This window comes from Rutilus rutilus (genome assembly GCF_951802725.1).
Source record: "Rutilus rutilus genome assembly, chromosome: 4".
NCBI lineage: Eukaryota > Metazoa > Chordata > Actinopteri > Cypriniformes > Leuciscidae > Rutilus > Rutilus rutilus.
The window spans coordinates 4,028,606-4,036,210 of NC_140212.1; the positions used below are offsets into that span (position 1 = coordinate 4,028,606).

General features: G+C 37.8%; 1 long non-coding RNA gene across 1 annotated transcript; it reads right to left on the bottom strand.

Moving 5' to 3' along the window:
• Positions 1 to 2,106: 2,106 nt before the first annotated feature.
• Positions 2,107 to 4,022, bottom strand: LOC311288996. The gene is made up of 3 exons (XR_014627053.1): positions 3,739 to 4,022; positions 2,801 to 2,915; positions 2,107 to 2,643 (listed from the first exon to the last, which is right to left on the bottom strand). It is a non-coding gene; the product is annotated as an uncharacterized lncRNA (long non-coding RNA).
• Positions 4,023 to 7,605: the final 3,583 nt, after the last annotated feature.

Genomic DNA, 7,605 nt, shown 5'->3' on the forward strand with positions numbered 1-7,605 from the left:
GATGGATGGATGGATGGATGGATGGATGGATGGATGGATGGATGGATGGATGGATGGATGGATGGATGGATGGATGGATGGATGGATGGATGGATGGATGGATGGATGGATGGATGGATGGATGGATGGATGGATGGATGGATGGATGGATGGATGGATGGATGGATGGATGGATGGATGGATGGATGGATGGATGGATGGATGGATGGATGGATGGATGGATGGATGGATGGATGGATGGATGGATGGATTTAAAATATGAAAAATATCAATTAAAATACAAAAATTGCAATGTTTAATTTAAAATAAAATCAAAATCAAAGAAAAATTAAGAAAAAAAGTTGTGACGTGCTAAGTAGTAAAATCACATGTTAAAAAAAAAAAAAAAAAAAAATTGGCTACACACATCCACACCCACAGAGATATTTAATATAAAATAATGCTTCTATACACTTCCAAGTTGTTCAAATTGATATTTTAATTACTTTTTTTTTCTTTTTTTTATATGACTACACTCTAAAGCTGTTCTTTTCAAACAAACTGCAGAAGAAATGCTGCAGAAAAAAAAGTGTTGAATAAGAGAAAACGCGAGTCACGCTGGCTAGAAAATTAATAGAAATTGCACCTTAAAACAGCATTAACAACTTATGAGAGCCATTCATTAACCGGCCGGGTGTTAATCCATCACTGAGAGAGAACCATGAAGGACGTCCTCTTACAGCGCCCTGGCAGGAATAATCACACGTTTCTGAAATTAAAATTCAGAGGAGGGTCCATGTATCACCGGCTAGTGTGAAGCCATGAGATAATAAAGAGAACGCAGGTAATAATAAATAGAAGACAGTGAATGAGAGTCATAAATACCCCAGCGAGCGCTAGTACAGAGTCACGTTTGACAGTATCGTGATGATGGGTAAATACATGCTGTTTATCCATTTGACCTGACACTTTCAATGAAGAGGAGGAGTGTGTGGGATGAAGGGATGAAGAAAGACTCCCATCACAGGTAAAGATTAAGAACAACTATAACAACTATTACAAAGGGTTTGTTTTACTAAGGAGTAGAGTTGTGTTTTGTGAATCATTATAGAGTGACAAAATTATAAGGTCAATTCAAGTTCTTCCATTTCGTTTAGCAAGTATGAACCTCAGTCTGTCAGAGTAGACGCCATGTTTAATTAGACAAATTAAAATGACACTTTCAGGGAACAGAAGTTCAGTCAAAACATTGCAAACATGTTTTCGCAATGTTCTGGTAAAAAAAAAAAAAAAGATTAGATGTAACCTATGACCTGAAAAGAATGAGAAAGGTTTAATACAAGTTAACTATAGTTTAAAAACTGTTTTATCACCTGTCCCCATGTACTTCCATTGTAAGTGCCTTACTGTTACAATTTTTCATTTTTCATTAAAAATGAGTTGAAAATGTGTTCTGTGATTGTCAGAATTATGCCACAAACGCTGTTAATAGCCAGAACATTCCTTTAAAACTTTTAATGTCAAATTAGGATCATAAGCCCTTTAAAATGTTAGACTCTGAATGTCTTAAATCTTTTAATGTGATGTATGGTATATATTCATAAAGAGGCACCATGATCGAATCGCATGACACTGCAATATTCAGACAACCGTTACAACAATGTTAATCAATTAACATTGATTTCAAAGACATGGCGTTTCTTTCATGATGTTAGCATCTTTAGCTATTGAATAATAATTATTAGAGCCCTTCCTCTCCGGCTTTACAGGTTAAGTATTAATCAATAAACACATAAATCACAGATCAGTTTTTCTCAATACTTCTTGTAAAATAGATTCTGATTGGTCAATGCACCATTTCAGCCATACTAAATACTTTATGTATATATATATATATATATATATATATATATATATATATATATATATATACACACACATTTCATTAAAAAAACTAAAACATTTTGTAATGCATTTATTTGATCAAATTTTACTATTTTAATATATTTTAAAATGTAATTTATTCCTGTGAAAGTAAAGCTGAATTTTCAAAAACAGCAATTTCTAGTCTTCAGTGTCACATGATCCTTCAGAAATCATTCGTATATGCTGATTTGCTGTTAAATAAACATTTATTATTATATAAAACAGTTGTGCTGTTAATATTTTTGAGGATTTTCAGGATTTTTTTGATGAACAGAATGTCTTCACTGTCACTTTTGATCAATTTAATGCATCCTTGCTGAATACAAATATTAATTTCTTTAAAAAAAAAAAAAAAAAAAAAAACATATAATGACTTGGTGTAACCATATAGTCAGGTTGAATAACACTAAAAAATAAAAGCAATTTTAGGTTACCTGACAAAACATTCATAAAGAAACACTGCCATATTTGCCATGATTCTCTGACCTTATAGTCAAGCGTTCACAGTTCTGAGTCACCTGTGAAAGACCAGAAGAGGTTATGATGGTGAAGATGGACCTCAGTCATCTGGGCTCTCAGCAGGGTGCTTCAGTCACACTGGATGAGCAACAGCGTGTGTGACTGTGTGTGTGTGTGTGTGGCGGCAGATTCTCCCTGGGCATCTAGGGTCACTAATAAGGAGATGTTTATGCAGAGTGTGTCACAATCTTGGTGTCTTTTCCCCTCTTTCCTTCCCTTCTGTTTTCAATTATTTACCATTTTTGAGCAGGAGAGAGGAAGAGGGAGAAAAATAAGAAGAAATAAGTAGTCAAGCTTTTGGACGTTTCTCGATGGCGTACTGCACTTTTCTCAGAAACATCATGCATATTTAAAGTTAATAAAGCCTATTCCTTACCTTTTATCCAGACTTTTTAATGTTGCGCGAGAGAGGAAGAGCCGGGAACATCAGAGTGCTACTCAGAGGCATCGGCTGTGTCCTCAGGTTCAGTGTGAAGAACCAGACCACGTCCCTGAGGAAGACATACACGCATCATTATTACACTAATGACATGAAAACAGCACCAAATAATAAAGCATTGATACTCTAGAGATGCTTTTGGCTCAGAGCGGGCCTTGCTGCTAATCGCCATCATGTTTCAGCTTTGGTGTCAATTAAGTTTTTGTGCACTTCTTGGTTTTCATACAGGATTTACGGAAGAGTAGATTTACAGAGAAGGAAAACAAGAACAGCTTATTCACGTTTAAACTTTAAGATTTAAAAAAAGTCCCATAATGTTTTGTCACTCTCTGCTATCTGTAGCCAACGAGTGTTGTAATGGACATAGAATATCTAAAGCAAGAGTATACAAAATAACACTTGTCAAAGTAAAGGCTTTGGCGGGTAAATAAAATATAGCTGTTCGCCAGTTGGTCGGTAACTTTATTAGGAACAGAGTACCTAAATATATATTTTTCTTCTGAATAAAATTAAAATAATAAAATATATATTTTTTAATATTTAATGAATTAAGATAATGCAAAATACAGTTTCATGTCTGCAGAAATGTATTAATATATAAGTCTAATAAATAAATTATTTTAATGATTAATTTATCAAAAGACATTTATGGCTAGTAAATGTTCTTAATTCACCCACCACTGGCTTATAGGTGCTGTGGTAACCAAACAGAAACAGTAAACGAAAATGAAACAACGTTGCATGAAAATCCACTATCAGTAAACAGTAGATTTATATACAGCATTTGGAAACAGTATTTCTTCTCACTGCTATCGTCTTCTGAAGACAAAATTGACAGTCCAACGAAACCAGTCCTGTGAGCGATTTGTCTTCACCTCGTGCGTATGCGTAGTCGTGCTATCGGCTCAAACGTGGGCATCTCCACTCAAGAAAAAGGCAGCGGGTGGATTTGGTAGGGAGTCTGACCGAGACGGTCATAAATCAGGGCCGGCGTGGCAGGATTCCGACAGGCTGCTATGGCTTTATCTGCTGAACAGCTTTCATCCTCCCCAGCCCGTTTATGCATATCCACTGGATATCCCACCTCCACGGCGTCCAAAGCTCGGGCTCAAGGCCTCTCCAAACCCGCAGTCTTCCCAGAGATCCCTATTCCCTTTCCTGCTTAATTGATTCTGCTGGGGTGTCAAAAAAAGAGAAATATAGTGTATATCTCATCTTTTATTTAGGCAAGCTTTGATATGGGCGATATTTAAAAAAGGTTAATATATATATGGACTAATCTCACGGGTGGGTTTAAAATTTCATGAACAACTATCCGAAAAATAAAAAGAACTAGTTGCAAGTGTTAAAAAATGATTTTTTTTTCTTTTTTTCATGATCTGACTTACATTTTACAGCATGAATGCAGAGTAAAGTTTAACTTTAAACAACTTCAAAGTCAAATATGTAACACTTTGCAAACCATTTTACTTTAATGTGATGTATTTCAGAGAGTATCCAAGAGAAAAAAAAGAATATGGCATTTTATCCATTAGGAATTGACTGGATCATCAGAATTGCCCTGCGCATGACATGTTCGGAAGGGAGGGATTGAAAATTGAAGGGGTTGAAGATGTCATCTGAAAAGGAAAATTGTTTTAGAAGTGGAGCAAGTTTTAACAAAAGATTTGAAGATTAGCTATCCATCCACCTAACCATCTACTTACTCATCTACCTTTCCATCCACCCATCCATCCATCTGTCCATCCACCTACCTACCTACCTATCTATCTTCTTTTTCATCAAAACAGAGGTACAGTAATAGGTTTAGTTCTTAGTCTCAATGGACAACTACCGTTGATTTCAGATCTCAGACTCTCAGATCGGCCTACAGTCTCCTGATGTAACGTGCCTGTAATCTCGAGCACAAAAAGGGGAAAAGGAGAGGAAGGTGGAAGCACAGGGACGGTGGCGGCCCAAGATGCCGGCGGAGCCGTGGAGAGCGAGCAGGCTTCAGCCCCCAGCATATTCATAAATCAGCTCTTTCAGGAGCTGTCAGCCACTCCATAATGAGGGTTATTATTCAGCTCGGGTGTCAAAGTTACTATCAAAGGACCGTCTCTGGAAGGCCCTCTCACTCTGCTCCTTGTTAAATAAACAGCGGCGTACACAAAATGGCAAACAAGACGTGGGTCAACCTGATACAGAGCGGGGCCACGCGGGCCTCTGGAGTAATTTACCCTTCGGGAATAGCCGACTGGGGAGATGGATGATATCAGGCCTTTCAGAAAGATTAATGGAGAGAGAGGACAACAAAAAAGAAGAAGTGAGAGCAACTGAGATGTTGGAGAGGTAGATGGAGGATAAGGAGAGATGGCATCACATCTTTCTAACTAGAAGGGGTAATAATGTTTGTGTTCAATGACCAAAAAACCCTAACATTTATCCCTAATTAGCTATTTACCCATTTAAGCAGTGCAAACTATCCCCCAAACGGTGGTTAAAATAACTACCGACCATAAAAGAAGCTCATTGCAAAAAAAAAAAAAAAGGCTTCTCGCCTATACGCCATATATTAAGGCATATAAAATAAAGTTAAACGAATAACGACTAAGCTATCAACATTGCAGAGCTCCTACAACTGACAGCAAAATTCCCCACATCACTTGACCTCTCGATGATAACAGTCTAATATTAACCCTCTACGAATATATGCTTTAAAAAATTCATTCTCTTTATTACTTTGTTAATATCAGACAGTGGCCTCGGAGCTGAGGGTAGTATTAATTTTGAATACTTGAAGGGGGCAGAGGAGATGAGGGGGCGAGAACTGAGCTGTATGGCAAATGAAAGGGCTAATCTCTGTTTAACATTAACAAGAGCTCCACACATCCAGAGAGCAGCAAGATTATAGCTCTCAACGTGGGACTCTGGGTTATGGCTGCACTGAAATACTTGACTGAATATTAAAAAATGAACTGCGTTTTCATACACAATAGGTTATGGAGTAACTTACTATGAAATACTTGGGTAACACTTTAAAATAACAATAGCAAACATTATAAAATAACTCCCTGGAATTCTTGATTCTGATTGTCATTCTGCAATCAAATGTTTTTGCATAATGATGACTACATTTTTTAATGAAATTTAATTAACTAGTAACTAGTCTCCTATATAATTAAATCATATTGATAATTACTACTACTACTACTACTACTACTAATAATAATAATAATAATAATAATAATAATAATCAGCCAAAATGCAAGCGGAAAGGGTGGAAAATAATTATTTCTTCATGGAGAAAGGGTTTAGAATATGATTATATTTAGTTGCCATCTTGGGTGGTAAAATCAATTAAATTCTACATTGAGTAAATGGGAGGAAATCACTGATAGTTGCAGGCCATTCCTCAAATTGTCATAATTACCACAGCCAGAGGGGTCACCATCACTGACTCTGTTCAAGGACAAAAAAAAAGACTTTCCCAGGAGGAAGAGGAAGTGCTTTCCTCTTGTGTTTGAAGAGGAGAGCAACTCCAAACAGTGAGGAGTCGTCATCGCGGGCATTGATTTTCATCTCACCTACCTGAAGGCAACAGATTAATCTTTTACATCTGTGAGTTTGAGACAGGCCTTCACGCTGTGCGAAAAATCACCAACGTACCAGAGACCAATTAATGATTTTGTCATTTCGGTGCCGGGACAGTGCATGTTTGTCAAAGTATCTCTGCGACGGTAATTTGTGCCATCTGTTCTCGTAGTAGTGAAGAAAGCTGAAATATGTGATGCGTTTAAACTCAATAATGTGTCATATGACTGGTGGGGCCTTGTCTGGTGGACATGAAGAGAACATATGTTGTCTTCCAGCCCGCGGGCTGACATTGAATATGAGAAAAGACAGTACTTCAAGGCAAATGCCGTCCCTGAAGAAAGCCTGCCAGAACCTATATGGCTCAGTGTATTGACAAATCTCTTGTGGACGGCACAGACATGGAGGTTTACGAGGCTAGTCTCTTTCAGTCCCCGTCGCTGTGATGGGAAGGACTGAAGTCTTCAAAACAGGACCGTCCCGGGACGGCTTGGGGGAACCCCGATGACACGTTGACTGACACCTTGCGGGGCCGAAGTTAAACCATCTTTGAATTTAATTTAACAGCTGAAGATGCAATAACCTTCACTGTTTCTATATTTGATCCAGTTTAACATGCCCTGCTTTGTTTATTACGCACGAGAGGTTGGGGTTTAATTGCAGTGCTGAGGTGAGACTTTGGCCTGAAGATGGATGATACGGAGATAGACTCCTGCCATTGGAGACTGCAAAACATACCGGCAACACCGGTGATGAATGACGAGTCAGAAGCTCAGTTTTCCCATAGGAAACCATCTTGTACAAAAGGTAGAAAGTATGACAACCAACCTTTACAGCTTCCCAACTCCTCATCTAGGCTAAACAGTGGAAGTTTCTACACAAATCACACAATATACTGCTAAGCTTCAATGGTGGCAAAGGATAAGTCAACGTTTAGTGTCAAAATATCTTGGAGGATAGACAAGAAGAAAGGGAAACGAGTAGCAAGAAGAAAAATAGCAAGTGGCACATCTGCAAATTAGCTTTGACTGCTCAACAAGGAGCATGTGTTGACAAGGGAGAGAGCTGATGTGATTTGCTGACACCAGCAAAGGAAAAAAAAGAGAGACAAAACAAATCTAATCATCCCTTCCCATCAAGAGGAAATCGCTGCCTTCTTCTTTCCACAA